Here is a 21,863-nt window from a genome sequence, read left to right on the forward strand (position 1 = left end):
CAAGAAACTCATATTCTGTCAGGTCAACCTAACTGACCTTGTTATCAACACTACAATGGGCAGCAGAGTTTTGGATGACCTCAAGGTTATGGAGGGCAAAACATGGGACACTAACCAGTTTGTGGCGGAATACTCAGATCTACAAGTAGGAAAGGCATGAATGCGGATTTCAGCAGTAGAGTGGAGGAAGAACTGGAGTGGAGTGGAGTCAAATTATGTTATAGATCGAAATATAGTGGTATTAGTGATTACATGAGTATGTTTGGAAGCTCATCTCAGAGTAAAACAGTCAACCAAACTTGAGGACAAACTGAAATATCTTCAGATAGCTGCCATGAAGAAGTATTGAATGAATGGTAAGGGAATGAAGCTTGGAGTGGCACTGAAGACAATTCCTTCTGTCTTCACAATATTTAATTGAAAGAAATTACTGCTGATCCAGTTAAATATGTCAGAGGATCAGTCCAATAATTTAGAGATAATGGTAGAATCAAGAGAGAGGTACTAATGAGGTAGAGTTGGTTCTCAGCAAACAGGTCCAACGTAGCACTGTTTTTGGATGATATTGCCAAGTATAGCCTATGGCTTAAGAACTACGGTGTAGCAAAGTGCTATTCCTTAATGACTATCAGAGAGTATTGTTTGGGATTGGAAAGAAACACAATGAAAAATGATACACTCACATGTGTAAGTAAATGAAAATGAACCAAGCAAGTGCGGTTTCCACCAAATAAAGAAAAACTTACATTTACATAATACTTTTCATGACAATCAACTGCTTCAAATGCCTTATAACTAATTAAGTGCATTTTAAGTGAAGTCAATTTTTATTTTAGGAAATTAAGTAGCTAATTCACACTCAACAAACACCAACAAACATCAGTTGGATGATGACTGGACAATATCTTTTGTAATCTTGATTGAGGAATAAATATTGGCCAGCACACCAGAGATAACTCCCCTATTCCTCAAAATAGAGCATTGTAAACTTTTACATGCTCCAAAGTGGGAAGATCAGGACATCCTTTTAATATTGCCACCTGAAGGACAGCACCTTCAATAATACCCCTCGATACTGCACTCAGAGAATGAAATTGATTTTTGTGATCGAATGCTGGAGGTAGATTTAAACCCAGAAACTGGGAGGCAAAAATACTACTAATTGGGCCACAGTTGACACACAGCTGAAAAACAGAGGTGAATTCTTCGAGGAGGATGGTGTAGGTTAATGGTGTCAAAGGCCTGCAAACAGGTCAAGAAGGCATATTCTCTGGTTCTGAAGATCGTTTTCTGTTGTGAATGGAACCGAGATGGTCAAATTGAAGTATTTAAGGACTCTGGAGACTCCCATGCTTCCCTCAGACCTGCACCATGAACTGAAAAGCCACAATCCAGGAATCCAGGGTTACAGTGAATGGGTATCTGAATACCATCATCAGGGAAATGACTCCTGGAGAAGATCACTCAAACAAGCTTGCAAGAAGATTAGATTAGATTAGATTCTCTACAAGAGAGCCAAATGATTCGCCCAGTGATATCTTTTATTGGCCGAATCAGGCAATGAAGCCCAGTAATGAAGTTTCTGTGTGAAATCACATCAGTTGACCAAACTGAGCAAACAGTTCTTTGGCACCAAATGAATGAGAGACCTGTGAAATTAGACAACTTCTGCTCCTTTCCGGCTGAATTCCTGCAAGGACAAGAATGTTCTTCAGGGGTGACATCTGAATTGCACCCATTCCCACACAGTTTCTGGTGTTGGTCCCAAATGGCAATTCTTTTAATTTGCAGTATTCCTACATCCATTTTTTGGAATATGACAGTGATCGTGGTACAGATGTGGGCTGGGTGTAATTTTAACAGGAGATGGATGAGGAAGAAATCATGCAGTTCTTTGAACAAAGGGTATGTGTGAAAACATTACCCTGTCACATCTAAGAAATTAAATAAAGTATTTAAAAAGGGAAAGCTGCAAATCTCAAAATGTGACTCTGACAAAAGCTCTCGAACCAAAATAATAACCCGTCTTTCCTCTTTTCAGTAGCTGTATTGCCAGTAATTTCGGGTTTCATTTTCAATGCAATTAAATGGTTCCTGTCACATTCGAGGGTGTTTTATCAGCTCACATACATATTCACGATCTACAAAAACTTGTCACTGTGTCACATTGTAAATATTGGAAATGTGTCCAAGTATGAAGTATGCCTGAACTGTCAGAAACTCAGCCAACCCTCTGCACTGTTCACAAGAGCCTTTTGGCAAATTACAATCTGTAAATACATTTAATACACAGACCTCTTTTTACAAGCCTCGTTTGAATGTCTAAAGATGTACAATTCAATCTTACAACGATAATAACTATCTACAGGGTCAATGCAATGTCAGTGGTCCTTTTTTGGATCATGCAGATCCCATGTACACAGTAATACGCCAAGACAAAACTAATGGGTTATCGTATGTCTTCTATAGACTTGATTCCAAATCCTCTTATTGTGGTTGTACCTGTTTTGGATTGCGCTCCATTGTCCCCCTCGTTGTAACGCGGTATAGTGACGCCTATCCCATTGTACTAGCTTGAGGACTTCAGTGAGGAGCTGTCGAATCGCTCCTAAACCGAACAAATGTTTGGTCAGCAAGTGCACACATGTGACATGTTTTATTCCCAGCAGCAGTTGGAGAGTCAACAGATGATTCAGTAAATTACCAACACAGACATTGCACTGTGTAATATGTGAATGGTATCTTAAAGCCCCTCGAAACACTTCAAGTGAAAGTGGTACGTCTTCTCTTACAAGATTAGGATTTAATACCAAATTAAACAAAGCACCCAACACGATTTCGGCCAAATTTCTGCAGTGCTCCGGACATCCCGTGGATTTGAGGGATGAGGAATCACACTGCGAAACCCATCCTTTTCTTTAAATTTGAACGCAGATTACCATTAGACTGCACTTCTTTGAACAAAAGTGCTCCGTTTGAATCCGTCTCTGGCTACAATTCTAATTTACTTCGTTGGCCGTGAACCGTTCTGAGATCGTAAAAGTTGCGAGATAAATGGGATGGGGAGGATACGGATGGGGTAAGTCTTCAAAACGCTGGTTGGCAGCTCTGTCGTGGTACGTGATGTTTTTGGAGAGTTTAGTTCATTTTGCAGACTTGCCCATGTGAAGGAAGTGGTTGTGTCTAAAGGCGTGGATCCCTCCCATGCGTTGGGACACCGTCTCAAGATACGACTCCCAAGTGCACCTCCTCACGGTATATCAAATAGCCGACTGTAAAGGATTGAGATTCCACCATCCAATGGGACAAAGGTGTTGGGAACTGATCTCCCCCATTATCCACTAATGGTCTGGGATCTGGTGATTCAGTGAGGGGACCAGCTCTCCCAGATGTTTTCTAACCAACCTGTTCACTACACAAATCGGGAGCGGGAGTGACACTGGGCCTCCTGTCTTAGAGGTAGGGACATTACCACCGCACCACATGAGTCCTTTTATTCTCAGGAGCTATGTCACTACTGAGCACTGTAGGGGCTCTGACCTGCTCCTTTTCCGACCGGGGCCGGTTCACCACCTCTCCCCTCCCCTCCCCGCAAGACCCCTGGTGAGCCCAGGTTTCCCGAAGAGTCTCATGCGTGCGGACACACGATCGGCACAGAACACAACAGGCCAGAACCCCGGGCCTCAGGCAATCCAGCATCCTCAGCCTCCCAGGAGCGGTTTGACAGGTGCGCACCACTACCACTCCCCAGCTGTTAAATAGCTGGTTTTCTCCACTTACAGGTCGCTGATGCACATGTGGCAATTGGCTCTCCACTTAAGATGTTACGGAATTTAAAAGGAAAAGCCCTGAAATGTAAATGGAACGAAAGAGTCAATTTTCCAATTGCGCACTCACAGCATGGAGCCCTACCCTTGCGAATCTGCATCTCACGCTGTCTCAGTGCCCCACAATGGGGCACCGCCCGGGGGTACATTCCGTGTTTCGGATTGAAATAAATCTCTCCAACCCGCTCCGAATTGCTGTTTCAGATTCTCGCTCCACTTTCAGGTTTCCCTGTTTGGTGACTGAATTCACACATTGAACTGATTTGTGTGATGTATTATCATACCTCAACCAGAAAGACCAGGTTTGACACTTGCATGTAAATGATGAATTGTTCTGTTTTGCAAACAACTCTGAGTGCCACATCATTCATCTGACAGACAAAGAGGACCACATGCTATCTACTGCAATCTTGATATATTTGTCTACTACTTCCTATAATGTTCAGTGATGCAGAAGCAATGTTGACGTACAGGATCTCTCATCTCTGTGCACAGGGAAGATAATCGATGTTGTTGAAATCTTCCTCCAACGCTGAAGGGAAATTTCCCTTCTGTGTGAATTTCAACAGTTTCGTTATTTACGTATCGAGCATTAACACAGATAACTCTCTCAGTGCATTCTATGTTGTCGTTATATTGAAGTAAACTGGAAATCGGAAATAAGAATGGAAAATACTGAAAATCCGCAGAACTATGGACAGAGTTGAGTTAACCGGTTCTGTGCAACCACTTGCTTTTTTTGTTTCATATGAACGTGGCCATGGAGTATAAGAGGTATAGTTAGTAAGTTTTGCAGATGACACCAAAATTGGAGGTGTAGTGGACAGCTAAGAAGGTTAGGAGAAAGTGAGGACTGCAGATACTGGAGATCAGAGCTGAAAATGTGTTGCTGGAAAAGCGCAGCAGGTCAGGCAGCATCCAAGGAGCAGGAGAATCGACGTTTCGGGCATGAGCCTTTCTTCAGGAATCCTTTCAGCTAAGAAGATTGCCTCAGATTACAACAGGATCTTGACCACATGGGCCAATGGGCCGAGAAGTGGCAGATGGAATTTAATTCAGATAGGTCCTAGAGAGTGTTGCTGAACAAAGAGACCTTGGAGTGCAGGTTCAAAGCTCCTTGAAAGTGGAGTCACAGGTAGATAGGATAGTGAAGAAGGCGTTTGGTATGCTTTCTCGTATTGGTCAGAGTATTGAGCACAGTAGTTGAGAGATCATGTTGAGGCTGTACAGGACATTGGTTAGGCCACTGTTGGAATATTGTGTGCAATTCTGGTCTCCTTCCTATCGGAAAGATGTTGTGAATCTAGAAAGGTTCAGAAAAGATTTACAAGGATGTTGCCAGGGTTGGAGGATTTGAGCTATAGGGAGAGGCTGAACAGGCTGGGGCTGTTTTCCCTGGAGCGCCAGAGGCTGAGGGGTGATTTCAAAGAGGTTTACAAAATTATGAGGGGCATGGATAGGATAAATAGACGAAGTCTTTTTCCTGGGGTGGGGGAGTCCAGAACTAGAGGGCAAAGGTTTAGGGCAAGGGGGAAAGCTATAAAAGGGACCTAAGGGGCAACGTTTTCACAGAGCATGGTACATGTATGGAATGAGCTGCCAGAGGAAGTGGTGGAGGCTGGTACAATTGCAACATTTAAGAGGCATTTGGGTGGGCATGAAGAGGAAGGGTTTGGAGGGATATGGGCCGGGTGCTGGCAGGTGGGACTAGATTGGATTGGGATATCTAGTCGGCATGGACTAGTTGGACTGAAGGGTCTGTTTCCATGCTGTACATCTCTATGACTCTATTTGCCTTTTTCTTGTTAAATAAGTCTTTCATTTGATTTGTAGCCGCCTTCAGCAGCACTAATTCCACAAACCACAGGCTGTGAATAAGGGCCTCATCCCACTGTCTCCAATGGTTGTTGAATCCTGTGTAAATTGTCCGTTCGCGTTGTAATGCCTTGTTTAACGTACGTTGTTTGTATGAAGGTCCCACCCCTTTTTAATTGGACCATCTCATTGCAATTTCCCACTGCAAAAGAAAGGCACAACATGAGAAAACATAGAAGTGTGTTTGGTGTGGAACAAGCATTAAACGACAAGAGGCAAAATCAATGATTTTCATTTTATAAAAGGTTCATTCCTTCTGCATCGAGTGAATTAGTTTATTTCGCACTGAACAACACATTCTAGACATAATTCAAATATTATTCGCACGAAAGGACATCTACCGTAAACAAAGAGATGAATCTTGCAACTCAGCTGATCATTCTTTTTGCGTTCATTAAAAATCTTGTCTTTTTTTAACACTGGCGCTTTGCCTGGGAGATGAGCAGCGGTAAATAAAAATGAAGGCGAGCAGACATCAGATTAGGGGTCACCAGCAATTGGAAGAGATCACTCGGTCACACTGGGGTGTGCATGTTCACGCTTGCTCACACTCGCAACTGAGTGTCATCTGTCAGTGGAAATGAGCAACGAGAAGAGATAAATCCCTAAACCTTGAAATATACCTCGGAAAGATGAATAAATCCTTTCAATTTTGTACACGCTGGATTCTGAAATTACAAACTGAAATATAAAATGTTGGAAATATTCGTTACGTCAGCCAGCGTCTTTGGCAAAAAAAAGACAAAGGTCGTTGACCTTTCGGTAGAGCAAAGACAAGTTTTACAAGCAATTACCTCTAAACAAGTGAAAGGGGTGGGTGGGGTAGAACAAAAGGGGAGGCCGCTAATAAGATGGAGAGCAGGGAAGGTTAAATGATAAAAAGGTTTCTCATGAGAATAACGAGTCCTGTAAACTGACAACTATAGTTTATTTAGGACACTGGAGAATGATTATATACAAGAACATGCGAATTTAACGTAGAATGTACGACCAATGCTCATCCGACTCGCTCTATTTTTGATGATGGAATCTTCAGCCCTTGATTTGCCAGCACAGTTCAGGTGAAGACTGCCTAATGATCCCCGTCTCCCCAATACTAATACCAGTGTCCCATGTATCAGAATCCATTTCTGCCATACCTGATTTGATCCAACTCTTTTTATCTGATTTACTTTCTACCAATTTGCATATGACTCAGGTTAACTTGGAGGTGCCAGTATTGGACTGGGGTGGACAAAGTTAAAAAATCACACAACACCGGGCTATAGTCCAACAGTAAACAAAACTGGTGTTGTATGACTCAGGTAGTAATCCAGAAATTATGATGTTGGTGATTTAGCCCCTAGATGTTCAATTGCTCTCAGCAGAACTTGTTTTCTTTCTCCTACTTTTGTTAATGCACACGGGAGCCATGATAACAGAATGATATCTCCTACAGTTCTTTGCAGTCCCAAGGAGTTGTCTTTAATCCAGGCACTGGGTGTTTACGCTTTCAGCTGCAAGGAACGTTCAACCCTGTGGCCCTGTTACAGAGGCATAAAGTCTCCAGTTTTGATAACTGTGTCCACACTCCAACCTGTCAGCAGGAAGCTGTTGCCATGGTGTTGCAAGCTCAATGGCGTCCTTGCTTTGCATCGTATTAGACTTTTAACTTGTCATGATTGGCTACTTGCTGCTCCCGCTAGTCATGCATCTCCAACATTGATTCAAAGATGTAATAATAAACCAGGGCATGGACCTGACACCCTTATTTCTCAATTTGATCACAGTGCTATCTTTATACTTGCCTCCGTGGAATCAGGAAGTTTCTAACTTGTGTCTGGGAAATCCTTGGTGATATTCCCACTCCACAATCATTACCTGGCCAGGACACAATCAGAAAGCCTGATTACCAGTGTGACGTTCTCATCATTTGTTTTCATATAATTGACAATTTAATTAAATTACACAGTGCCAGGCTTTTGCAGCCAGTTCCTGCATTTAGAAAGTTATTACCTACACAGGCAACATGTGTCACACAAACTGTGGTAAGTAAGACACAATGAATAAAATACATGCATGACATATTGTGCAGCACACCCGATCTTTCTGTGAATATCACTGTCTCACATATACTATGGCATACCCCATCTCACAAGCAATGTGATTCATCCTGTCTTTAACACCTATCTTACATATCCTATGACACACTGTCTCACATGTTTTGTGACATACCCTACCCCAAAACCAATGCAAGACACCATGTCTTATACACCCTATGACACACCCTGTCTCATTAAACCTGTGAAATACTATATTATGTATCCCTGTCATGCACACCATGTGACACACTCTGTCTCATGCACTTTCTGGGAGATACCCTTTCCTACAATGTCACACAGTGTCTCATAGACCCTATGACACACCCTGTCTTTTAAAACCTATGATGCATACTGTCTCTCAAATCCTGAGACACACCCTATCTCACACACCCTGTGACGCACTGTACCACAAATCCTAAGACACACTCTGTCTTTCACACCCTATTCACAATCCTGTCTCACGCATCCTGTGATAGACCCTGACCGTGTCTCGCACATCCCATGATGCACGCTGTCATGCACCCTGCTTAAATCCAATGGCATATTGACTCACACTTTCCATGGTGCACCCAGTCACACATCCTCTCCAATATGATTTCACATAACCTGTCACACAAGTGTTCCCAATTAATTAAATGTGGTGGTGATCATTCTTTCAGCAATGGTTTATGATCAGACATTATGCCAAAATTTGTGTGGTAAGGCTCATGTGATATAATAGTAGTGTTCTTCCATATGAGTCAGGAGGGCCAGGTTCAACTCCCACTTTCTCCCGAGGTGCATAATGTCAACTTTGAACATAGAATCATTCTGTCATAGAACGGAAACAGGTGCTTCAGTCCAACCAGTCCATGCCGAACATAATCCCGGACTAAACTAGTCCCACTTGACTGCTCCTGGCCCATAACCCCCAAACCTTTCCTATTCATGCACTTATCCAAGTGTCTTTTAAACATTGAAATTGTGTCCACATCTGCAAATGTCTCAGGAAGTTCAGCTTAATTAGAAAATATTCCCAAATTCTGTATGCTTATAAAAGTGCTGATGCACCAAATATCTGTTAGTTAGACAATTTTGCACATTAGATGTATTTATGCAAAGAGTTTAAAACTGTCCTGTACGTTTCATTCAATTACACAGCAGCTGTTGAGCAGCCTTTGTAGTGGAATATCAGTCACATCAAATTAGATGCAGCTATTTAAATATGAGACATTTCCCTATTGAAATTTCATTGCAGGGGAAGATAGTCTATTTGAAAGCTGCATATTAAAGGTTGTTCTGTGTACAAAGAAGATCAATATTTAACTATGTAAATGGGATGGCACTGGATTGAGTTATGAGCTCACGAATCTCCTCAAAACCATCAGGATCTTACACTTCCCACACACACATATCCAAGAATTACTATGATTCAAAATAGCAATTAATAAGGATCAGAGGAAAGGAAGGGCAGGTGTACACATCATTTGGTTAGGATTGGTCTTGTTTATATTAGAAAAGAGCAGAGCCAGTATTCTCTTCTGTTGTGTTCATGTGCCAGTGTTCCTGAGTTCCCAAAATGATCTGGGCATCTGTCCTCTCACATCAGAGATTCAGCCTCCCCCAATCACTATATCTTTTTTCCACATGAGTGTATTGGTTACAATAGATCAGTGTATCTATATCAGTGCACCTGCTCCTCTAGGTCAGTGTATCTTCCTCTAGATCAATGCATCTTTTACCATAGCATAGTGAATCTGCTCCCCTATATCAGTGCATCTATTCTCTAGAGTGGCATGCTTATTCCTGAGATCAGTGTTTCTGTTCCTCAAGACCAGTGTATCTGTTCCTCTAGAGCAATGTGTCTGTTCCCCTAAGTCAGTATATATTCCATACAACAGTGTATCTGTTCCCCTAGACTAGTGTATCTATTCCCTAGATCAGTGTATCTGATCCTCTCAATCAGTGTATCTAGTCCTCTGATTTAATGTATCAGTTCCTCTGGATCAGTTTATTCTTTCTTTAGATTAGTGTTTCTATTTCTCAAGATCAGTGTTTCTGTTCCATTAGGTCCATCTATCTGTTCACCTCGATCAACGTTGTCTTTTTCCTCCTGGCCAGTGTATCATTGTTGCTTGTTGGTCACCAATTGTTTGATAATTTCCCTCAAGTAGGACCAGTGACCACACTTCAAAAAAGAGGAATGTATTGATCAAGCAATGAAAGTCTTGCGGGGATAATTAAGTATGCTTAAATTTGGCTCTCTGTTGTTCAGACATTTCGGTGTTTTGGTAAATCAGTTAAATTGATGCAATGATGGCAAGTGAAAATTAAGAGGCAACTTGAGATGCAAAATTTCAGGCACATATCATTATGAATGCAAACACAGTCATTTAAACAAACTGATAAAGCAAAATCTGCAGAAGCTGTGTCATTGATAGCACCTAAAATCCTCAGCATCAGTAATAATTGTGGCATTGCTGGTTATCCTCAGTGCTAAGAATTAAACCTGACACAGTTGGAAATATGATTGCTTCTAGCAAAAATCAATTTGAGTGCACTATAAAAATTACATTGCACATTGAACTATTTAAAAACAGTGCACATTCAGCAATAATAAAGTTTCCAACTATAGATCACTTACACTGGCCTTTTCAATGCATTTTATTCAAGGTGCAAAATTTCTGATCATTGCTACAGGCTATGATTCATCTTACTTCAAGTTTCCCAATCCATGTAAAATTTCAAACACTTATTGCACTTTGCAATGGTGCTGCTCAAAGTCTGCACTTTCAATGACATTATGTTGTCTGACTATTAGTGACAATTTAGTTATATGTACTGACTGTATACAAAATAAATGTATACTGACTAACTGTATCCTTAACGATAGTATGCTGACTGTGTATTGACTAATTGTATACCAAGTGTGTACTGACTATAAACTCACCAATTATAATAGATATAGAAAATGGTTGAAGAAACTCAACTGGTCTGTAGCACCATCAGTGGAGGCAGAAATAGAGTTAATGTTTCATGTCCAAAACCACTCTTCATTAGAATTGAAAAAGTACTGGAAAGCAATGGTTTTTATGCTGTTGACAGAGGGGGAGGAAGAGCAAATGGAACAAATTGTGATGGTACCAAGAGTAAATAAACTTTCCATTTCAATGAACCATCTTGCTCCCATGCTAACATTTCTATACTGGGCCTGCTATAATTTTCAAGCAAAGCTCAATGAAAGCTGGAAGAACAGCACCTCACTTTCTGCCTAGGCAATTTACAATCTTCAGAATTCAACACTGACTTCAACAACTTCAGAACATGAATACTATCCTCCATTTTGATTACAACCCTCTCTTCCCCAAACTTTGTCTTGCTTGTGTTTAATTGGGTTTGCTGTCAGCACAGTGGACTTATTTTCTCCTTTGCGCACCTATAATTTACACACACTTCACATCTTCTTTTCTCCCTAACCTCATTGACACTCCCTTTATCTTTGGCTCTGGGCATATTCACCATATGTTTCATTTGCTCCCCTTACCCTACTGTCAAATGCATTTTAAAAATTACCTTTTTGTCATTCATTTCAATTCTGAAGAAGTCATACTGGACTCAAAACTCTGTTTCTCTCACCGTAGACAACAAAATAAAACTAATAATACAAAAAGAGACAAATAACTGGGCTAGTGGAGCTGCAAAAGCAGTGGGTATAAAACACAGAACGCTAGAAGTAACACCACAGATTAACAAAAACATTTTAAAAAAACAAGCAAAAACACTAGGGTCTGTTTCTGGAGCGAAAGAAATAAAAACCAGATAAGTTATGCTAAAACTTGATTTGAACTTGGAGAACTGTGAACAATTCTGGGCTCAACAATATGAAAGAAAGAGATTTTAACATTGGTGAACCTGATAAAAATATATATAAGGATTATGCAAAAGGCAAGAGTTATAAATTTCAAAAAAGGCTGAACACACTTTTCTGTAAAGAAAAGTATAGGAAGTGCAGGGGGATCTTAAAACAGAGATTAGGAAAGAAAAAAGATTGAAAAAGAGAGCATGTATGAGTAGATTGAAATAAACCCAAAATAATTTCTTAAATATATGAAGAGCAAAAGAATAAGTAGAGAAAGAGTAGGGCCCATTAGGGACTGTAGAGGCAATCTATGTGTGGACCTAGAAGATGTGGGCAGTCCTCATTGAATAGCTTGCATTGGTCTTCCTAATGGAAAAGGACAACACAGGTACAGACATAAGAATGGAGGACTGAAATATTAGAACAAATTATCATAGGGACAGAGGAGGTACTAGTGGATTTAACAATCGTAAAAGTGGATAAATCCATTGGCCTACATGAGAAATATACTAGGCTGATGGAAGAGGCAATGGGGGAGATATCAGGAAATAATTTTCAAATCCTTTCTTGCCACAGGTAATGTGCCAGAGGAATGGAGGACTCCTAATGGTGCCCCATTATTATAATAAAAAGGAAGGCGCAGACAAAGAAAATTCAGGCTAGCCAGTTCAACATTTGTGATGGGAAGTTATTGGAAAGAATTCTGAGTGGAGATAGCAAAGAATGGATGAGGGTATCAGCTGCAGACGACCATATGAAGGGTACAGTGGGGCAATGCTATGAGGGCAGAAGCAAGGGGTCTTGGTGATGGTCAAAATATATCATTGGAAGCCTATCATGACTTAAATATGACACCACATTTGTGAGCAGTTTGTTTCAGCCTCAGAAGGAAAGAATGGAGTTGATCAGTGGGAATGGAGTTTGCAACTGGGGCCAAGGCAATCGCCTCAGCATTCCAATATTTAGAGGAAATTTCTGCTCATTCAGGACTGGATATTAGACAGTAGATGAAAGCAGGTAGTAGTGATGCAGTGCTGGTTAATGTGAGGGTACATGTGGATCCTGTTGAGGTCAAAAATATGGATGTATTAGGTTGAATTACCTATTTCTACTGACTAAAGATAAACTGGCCAATTGTATACTGACACTTGCATACATTCTGCCTGTCCACTAACTGACTAACAACGTACATCATACATTTACTATGTATTGACTGATTTTATGCACACTGATTGTCCACTCTCTGATTATATGATCTTTAATTTAAGGTGTTGACCTGATTATTACAATCTTATTTAATGTTTTGCAGTTATTGATTTGCAAAGGTTATTTGACAGTAAATCCCCCTGAGATGTCGAATAAAGGGAAACCTTGCACATTGCATGCAAATATCGACAGTCATTCATGTCCTGAATTGCTGCTTATTCATTTAAATATCAAGGATCTTGGGAGAGCCCCACATTTAGTGAGAGTGTTCCCACTAAATGTGAGCCTCACAAGCAGAGAGTTGTGAATCACTCACCATAGAAATTATCCAGTGCAGAAACTCTTAATATTAATCCAGACCTGACTCAATACTGTTAAATGACTGGGTCTCAAGTTGCATGTGGGTACATGGAACTCAAACCAAAGTCAATACAGACAGCAGCCAATTTGTGTTCACTGCAAAGACAGCAGCTGAGTCCACACACTCCCATGCTTCATTGTATTTCAAAGTAAACTGTAATGCCTAGTGTAATCTGAATACAGGTGAACACCATCCACTGATCTGAACTCCAACACAACGTTCCTTACGTGTAGACTGGTTACCATTAACAGTACAACAGCTGTACAAATGTACAAAAACACCTGTGAACTGTGGAGGAGGTGCAAAAATATTTGCAAAGATGATAGTAGAACTGAGAAGTTGTAATGATCACAAAAGACCAAATAGGCTGGACTCTTGCCCGCGCAAAACAGAAAACTGAGGGTGAATATTATATGGTCTTTAAAATTGGATGGTTTTTCTAGGCATAACATAGAGAATAAGTTGTCGCTTATAGAGAGACCAAAATTACTGGTCATAAATATAAAATATCACCAATACACCCAGATGGGAACTCAGGAGAAATATTAGATTAGATTAGATTAGATTAGATTCCCTACAGTGTGGAAACAAAGAGAAACAAATTCACTACCACAGGACATGGCTGCAGTGAATAGCACAGATCTACATAAGGAGAAATTGGATAAAAACATGAGGGAGAAAGAACAGCAGACCAGAGGTTAGCAAATATTTTACTATTCAAGAAAGGAGAGAAGCAAATCCATTGCATCATGGGCAGCTCAGCTGAGCATGGAAGCACAAAGAAGGTTGGAAGTAATATAAGGGTTTGATAGTCAGAGGAATATGCAGACAACCACATATTTCTGCAACCACAGACAGGGGAGATGGTGATATACTGGTAATGTCACTGGACTATTGATCCAGAGGCTTAATGCTTCATTCAAATCCCACCATGGCAGCTGGTGGCATTTTAATTCAGTGAATAAAATTGAATTTAAAACTAGTCTCAGTAAAAACCCAACTAATTCACAAATGCTCTTTCGGGAAGGAAACTTGCCTTGGATGTGACTTCAGATCCACAGAAATGTGGCTATTAGCTGTCCTCTGAAATGGCTCAGAAGCCACAAAGTTCAAGGGCTATTAGGGTTAGGCAACAAATGCTGGCCTGGTCAGTGACCCCGATATACCATGAAGAGAGTAAAGAATCAAAAGCAAGAATCCAGGGTGATGTGTTGCCTCTCTGATGCCAGAGTCAAGGATGTTATTAAGCTACTTCACAGCACTCAGATGGGGAGGGCCAACAGTCAGTTATTGGAGTCTACATTGGTACAAGTGACATGGGCAGAATGAGAGATGTGATCTTGCAGTCATACTTTAAGGAGATAGGTAGGAAAGAATATGGAGAAACAATATAAACTCCAGGATACAATTCAAAAAGGGCTACAGGAGCAGTGGGGGTTTGTTGTATGCCCATGTAAATAATTGTAGGTGACATGACAAGATGAGATTATAGGCAATAAAGTATATAATAGGTTTGGATTACATGAATGAAGCAATTGACTATATATAAAAAAAATTATTAAAAATATTAATCCTGTATATAACACTGGTCCAACCTCAAATGGCATATTATGTCCTGTTCTGTTTACCCTAATTTTAGAAAGGCACAAAGGAGTTAGCGACTATGCAAAGGAAGATTCACAAAAATAGTTCCAGAGATGAAAAACTTCAGACACTTAAATAAACTGGTGATGCTGGGACAGCTTTCTTTGGAGAAGCAGAGGTTGAAAGGAGATTCAATAGAGGTATTCAACACATTTATGAACAGAGTAGATAGGAAAATCATTTTCCCATTGACTGAACAATTGAGATCAAGAGGGAAATGATGTAGGGTAATTAGAAAAGACAAGCAATGTAGATATGTGGAGAAACATTTTCACACAGCAGGTGATTAGGGTCTGGAAAGCACTGTCTATAACAGTAGTGGAGGGACGTTCTAGCTCTTAAGAGGGATTATTTCATAAAACAGATGAAAGATCAAGGCTACAAGGTAAATTGCTTCTTTAGAGAGTCAATGCAGACATGATGCCTTGTACCAATTCTGTGATACTGTTACAAATAAGAAGCAGAAATTGTTGGAGAAACTCAGTGGGTCTTGCAGCATCTGTTAAAAAAAAACATAGTCATAGAAATGTATAGCATGGAAACAGACCCTTCAGTCCAACTCATCCATGCCAACCAGATATGCCAACCTAATCTCGTCCTATTTTCCAGCACTTGACCCATATCCCTCCAAACCTTTCCTATTCATATAACCATCAGATGCCTTTTAAATGTTGTAATTGTACCAGCCTCCACTACTTTCTTTGGCAGCTCATTCCATAGGCACACCACCCTCTGGGTGAAATAAGTTGCCCCTTAAGTTCCTTTTAAATGTTTGTCATCTCACCCTAAACATATGCCCTCTAGTTCTGGACTACTCCAAACCAGCGAAAAGACCTCATCTATTTACTCTATCCATTTCCCTGGTTATTTTATAAACCTTTATAAGGTCACCCCTCAGCCTTTGATGCTCCAGGGAAAATAATCCCAGCCTATTCAAACTCTCCATATAACTCAAATCCTCCAACCCTGATAATACCCATGTAAATCTTTTCTAAACATTCTCAGTGGAGGGACGTTCCCACCATTCTATGTCATTGTGACTAATCCTGGGCTTCAACTTTCGTATCCTGTCCACTCCCTGTGTCTCTCAATTTGCTGAGGAACCAAACATCTGTCCTTCCCAAGCCTTAAATTTACTGATGGAAAAGTCATTAACTGGAAACATTAAGAATCTTGATTTCCCACTGGCCACATATCATTTCTGTAAATGGGAGTAATGTGTCAGGATCTTGCAGAAACCCCAATGTAACATACTCTGAGAAAATTATGCTGGAATCTAAAGATTCTGATAGCTAATCCTTTCAAGTCTGGAGTCCATTAAAATTATCCTCTTAAATTAGAGAATTCTGAGGGTTCTGCAGCACTTAACAATTACCCAAAGAAAAGTTAGACGATTAAAAATATAATCTAACTTCTGAGTAACCATTAAACTGACACTCAAATTACTGTACACACACACCTAACTACACCTCATCCAGAACCCTTACATACCCCAGACCCAGATCTGACACAGCTTCCTCCCACCCCCACCACCAGAACAGTCACCCCCTCTCCCCAGTCAGCATACCTGATCCCCCCATCCCTAACTCTCAAGGGACCTTCTCCTGCAGAACCTGATAGCCTCCTTCCCACCACACCTGAGACTTCACACCCCCAAGATTCACTATTAGATATGATTACTCCAAACTCTGACCTGTGTGGGGGGATTGTCTGATGAGCAAAGGTTAAACAGGTTGGCACGGTGGCACAGTGGTTAGCACTGCTGCCTCACAGCGCCTGAGACCCGGGTTCAATTCCCGCCTCAGGCGACTGACTGTGTGGAGTTTGCACGTTCTCCCCGTGTCTGCGTGGGTTTCCTCCGGGTGCTCCGGTTTCCTCCCACAGTCCAAAAGATGTGCAGGGTCAGGTGAATTGGCCATGCTAAATTGCCCGTAGTGTTAGGTAAGGGGTAAATGTAGGGGTATGGGTGGTTTTCGCTTCGGCGGGTCGGTGTGGACTTGTTGGGCCGAAGGGCCTGTTTCCACACTGTAATGTAATGTAATCTAATCTAATCTAAAACAGGTTGGGACTCTACTCACTGGAGTTCAGGAGAATGAGTGGTGATCCCATTGAAACATATCAGATTGTTAAGGGGCTTGACAGGATAAATGTTGAGAGAATGTTTCCCTTCATGGGAGAATCTGGGGCTGGAGGGCATAGTCCCAGAAAAACTGGTATCAATTTAAAACTGAAACAAGGAGAATTTCTTCTCTCAGAGGGTGAGAGCCTTTGGAGATCCTTACTACACAGAACTGTAGGGGCAGAATCCTTGTGTATATTTAAGGCTGTGGCAGATTCTTGATCAGTCCAGGAATCGTGTTTTGGGGAAAATGCAGGAAAGTCAATACGAGGAATATTGGATCAGCCAAGGTCTTATTGAATGGCAGAGCAGGCTCAAGGGGTTGAACGATCTACTTCGGTTCCTATTTCTTGTGGTCTTTGCGTCTTGTCATTCCTTCCCATGTGAGACAAAACAGTCCCCTACTTTCCACCTGCAATGACATCCCTCTCACCCCATTTTACTCTAAACACTCAATCACTGACCTAACACTCTTCCCCCTTTGCAACCCGGCACCCTAACTATCTGGTTTTCTGAATCCTACCCAGCTGGCACTTCCTCAAATGGCACCCTTGCTTTCCTAGCATTCTGGCACCCTAATATCTTCCGACATGGCACCCTATCCACTTGGAACACTAACTCCACACTTAACTTACACACTTAACCTTTCACTAGAGCTGCTAAAATGGCTGTCTTTGAGCTGCTGGACATTTAAATCATAAAATACAGCAATGACTGCCATGAGAATTTGGATGCATACCTTGCTCTTGCCTGACTTTTGGAATCTTGTGCCAGAAATGCAGAATCTTTCTTAATGTAAAAAGGTAGCACAGTGGTAATATGACTATAACCGCAAATTCACCTCATTAAATCTATTTCTCTCCTAAGTATTTTTAGCATATTCTGTTCTGATTTTGGATTTCCAGCATCTGCAGTATTTTAAATTCAGATTTTAAAGAAAAGATTAATTCAAAGAATGTTGACAGCAGCCAGGTGGTTACTTCCAACATTAATTTCTGCCAGTATTCTTCAGAAGAATTATGGTCATTGTTAGAGAGCACTTCTTAGAATTTTCTGTTGAACAGAATCCTGGTTCAATTCATGGCAAAGGGGACCCTGAAGTAGAAACATTTCTAAATTAGGACACCCCTGCATTCTCATCTCTTGTCCCCTGCCCATTTCTCCACCTAACATCCTGTCTCAAAACAGTCCTGAGTTTAAAATGGCAGCTCGATTCATAAGGAACTTTGAATCAATACATGACTTCATGGGACTTTCTTTTGACGACTATGGGAAATAAGCACAACACAGACTCCTAAGGCCAACCAAGGAATTAGTTTCCAATTACATTTAGATGGTGGGACCATTCGGTATCCTGTGAATTTATGTTCCTTTTGAAAATAAACATTAGATTCAAATGTTTCAGACAAAAAGTCTTTATTGATTCTTTCATCACTTGCTTTCACTAATATTTAATGATAAATTCGACAGTCTACTGGGAGAGAGGGCTGAAAATTCAACAAAAAGCATTCTAGCCTGTACTTACTATACAACTGGAGTTAAGGTTGGGGGTGGGGGGATGGACGAGGAGGGGGTGCAGGGAATATTTTTAGGATACAGGAGGCTGCTGAATTTAAACTAACTTTTATACAATCATATTTCAAAGATGCTCAGCTGAAATGTCTTGGGAACAGTTAGTGCTTTTCTGAGAACCAAAAGTGCTCCTTTGGTTTGCAATTCTACCCAGGGTTTGTTTAGCCAAATACTTATTTAGCAATGCTTTCCAAACCTCCTGCAGTCTACATTGACAAGAGCTCTCCTGTGTCTATTGCTAGTTGTCTGTTTCAACAGCAAGATAAATATCAGATCTGTTAGGAAATTAAATGTGGGGGAGAGCAGCAATATGCATATTGTCAGGCAAAATTGCAGTTATCCCTGGGTAATGGAGTCATGTTGATTAATTTTCAGCCATGGGATTCAATATTCACCACTGTTCTCCAGGGTAGTCTGTCTACAAAAGGACTGGCACAGTCTAACAATGGTGCGGGCAGGGGGAGAGGAGAAACCGAAAGCACAGTACTGGTAATCTTCACACCAGCTGTCAGATATCTCATTTCACAACATATTTTGCCTAAATACCCATAATGTGTTTTCATATCAGACAAAATAATATTTTCAAGGTTCAAAATCAAATGTGGAGCTTTTCAATTCTGTTCTTTTGTGAACGAGCGATTTATTGCCCCTCGAGGACCCAAGTGAGAGTATTTAAATTTTTTCCGGGCTCCGACATAATTGTATTAAAAATAGTCATTCTACAGCAGTATTAAAGCAGTAATTTCCGCCTGAATCTAGTGAGATGTTACTTTTATCATTCAGCAGTTTCTATCTAGTTATGCTATAATTAAGTTTTCTGACCCTTGACATAGTCTCTTAACAGGACATTTAGGAATACAGTCCTAGAGCAGATATTCAAGCTGATGGCCTTCCCCATATAGTATTGGAATAAACTTATTAATCCAGTAATTGTATAGCACCCATTCGTTTGCATGCAATGTTTCCCTCATTCTCCGTCACTAATGAACAGCCAAAGGTACAAACCATTTCAGGCAGGTCACACAACCCTGAGATTAATTCCATCTTCTTCTCGCCCTCAGTTGATTAAAAAGCATAGAAGCAAAACTGACTTATGGGATAAAGTGATACAGCAGGAGGATGTCATTCAAACCCTCCACTTCATTCCTTTATCCATTTTAGATCATGGCCTATCTGTATCTCCACTCCACTCTCCTGAATTTCTCCCATATCCCTTGATCCCTATCCAGTAAAAAAAAACTCAGTCTTGAATGCTCCAATTCACTGTGATCTCAAAATCTTTTTTTGGATGGGACCTTTGCTGATTTTTACTCACCTCCACACGACGAAGAGCTTTCTGACAAAAGCCCTGAGTAGTCCAGCTCTAATCATAACGTTCTGTCCTCTTCTTCTCCCTATCAACCCTGTTGAATCCCTTTATCACTCAAGCGCCTCAATATTCTCAATCTTCTAAATACAAGAAAATAGAGATTTGTATAACCCGCCCTGATGATCTAATGTTTAGGGTTTTGGTGTCATTTTGCTGCAGAAGCTCTTCATTTACACATTCACCCCAGAACACATTTTTGCTTAAATTTGTTGTTCAAAGTTGATTGCTGCTGGAAGTCAAGACTGCAAACTCCTGGCCATTCTGTTTGACAATATATAAACCAAATGTTTGGAAAATCTCAGACCTGTGGATAATAATGGACTGGTTGACACATTTGAATGACCTCCTCTTGATTGTGAAAGGAATTTCTTTGTTTTGTAATCAGTTGCTTGGAAATGGAAGAATGTCTTCTAAGTTTGAGACATGCCCTGGAGTTAACACTGATTTACCCTAGTGTATACATACCATTCACACCCCTCCCTCCTTCCAGCCCTTTGGTAATCTCCTAACTCTCCATGCAAGTGAAAACTACTGAGTGGTGACAATTTGATGTCATAGCAATGCCACATACATTTCACATCTGGTAGTTCTTTCAACTTAATTCCAGTTGCAAAGAATCCAGTTGTATTCAAGTGCTACTCAGGTGCTCTTGAACATCTTTTGTGCCATTGTAATAACTTTGGTGTGAAAGAGGAAGGCTCGTCATAATTATTCCCTCACATGGACTGTTTATATAGACGCTGATTGGCCGTAATCTGCAAGATTTCTAATCACATCATCGATGTTGAGACGTCAATCTGAGCCTGGTCAATTTAATACTAACAAGAATACAAACCAATGACAATGAGAACAAGGTAAAGTAATTATTTCTGACCTCAGAAAGAAAATATATCTTTCCTCCCTGCCTGGTTGTCTCCTTTGACCTCCATGAAGTTCTGAAAAATGAAAAATTTGATGATAGCATTCAATTGATACACTAATTTCAACAAATGAAAATTAAAACTTCAAATTTATATTGAGCGATATAAATCCATTTGTTAATTTTTATAAGAGAGCAAATATTAACTTTATACGTTCCAAATTTGCAGCAAGTGGTGGAGCCTAACATCCAGATAGAGTTATTACATTTGATCTGAAATAATTTTGATCTGAAATAAAAGTTTAATGAGAATTTACATTTACCTTACTTTAAAGTGTATTTTCAATGCAGAGAAGATTAGGGCATGCTAATTGGCTTCAAGGTATTTTTATAAAGAACCTTGTTTGTTTGACAGTTTTATGTCGCTGGAAATGGGGAAAGCTTCTTTTCAAAGGGAGTTTTGGATTAACTTTTTAAACATTTATTTCAAGAGTTCTGTAATGTTATTATATGGTTCATTGATTTAGAAACTCAAAGAGTACTTCAAGGGCTCAGCAGATGTCAGACATTAAATCAGTTTAAAATCAATTTCAGTGTAACCTATATATATTAATAGGTCAGGCAGCATCCGAGGATGAGCATAAGCTCTTTATGCCCGAAACATCGATTCTCCTGCTCCTCGGATGCTGCCTGAACTGCTGTGCTTTTCCAGCAGGGCGGCATGGTGGCACAGTGGTTAGCACTGCTGCCTCACAGCGCCAGAGACCCGGGTTCAATTCCCGCCTCAGGCGACTGTGTGGAGTTTGCACGTTCTCCCCGTGTCTGCATGGGTTTCCTCCGGGTGCTCTGGTTTCCTCCCACAGTCCAAAGATGTGCAGGTCAGGTGAATTGGCCATGCTAAATTGCCCGTAGTGTTAGGTAAGGGGTAAATGTAGGGGCATGGGTGGGTTGCGCTTCGGTGGGTCGGTGTGGACTTGTTGGGCTGAAGGGCCTGTTTCCACACTGTAAATAATCTAATCTAATCTAATCTAATCTCTTACACCACACTCTCAACTCTGATCTCCAGCATCTGCAGTCCTCACTTCCTCCTATACACATTAATACTTGATTCT

This window comes from Chiloscyllium plagiosum, unplaced genomic scaffold, assembly GCF_037043375.1.
Source record: "Chiloscyllium plagiosum isolate Xiang-an unplaced genomic scaffold, Cpla_swu_hap1 HiC_scaffold_6, whole genome shotgun sequence".
Classification (NCBI taxonomy): Eukaryota; Metazoa; Chordata; class Chondrichthyes; order Orectolobiformes; family Hemiscylliidae; genus Chiloscyllium; species Chiloscyllium plagiosum.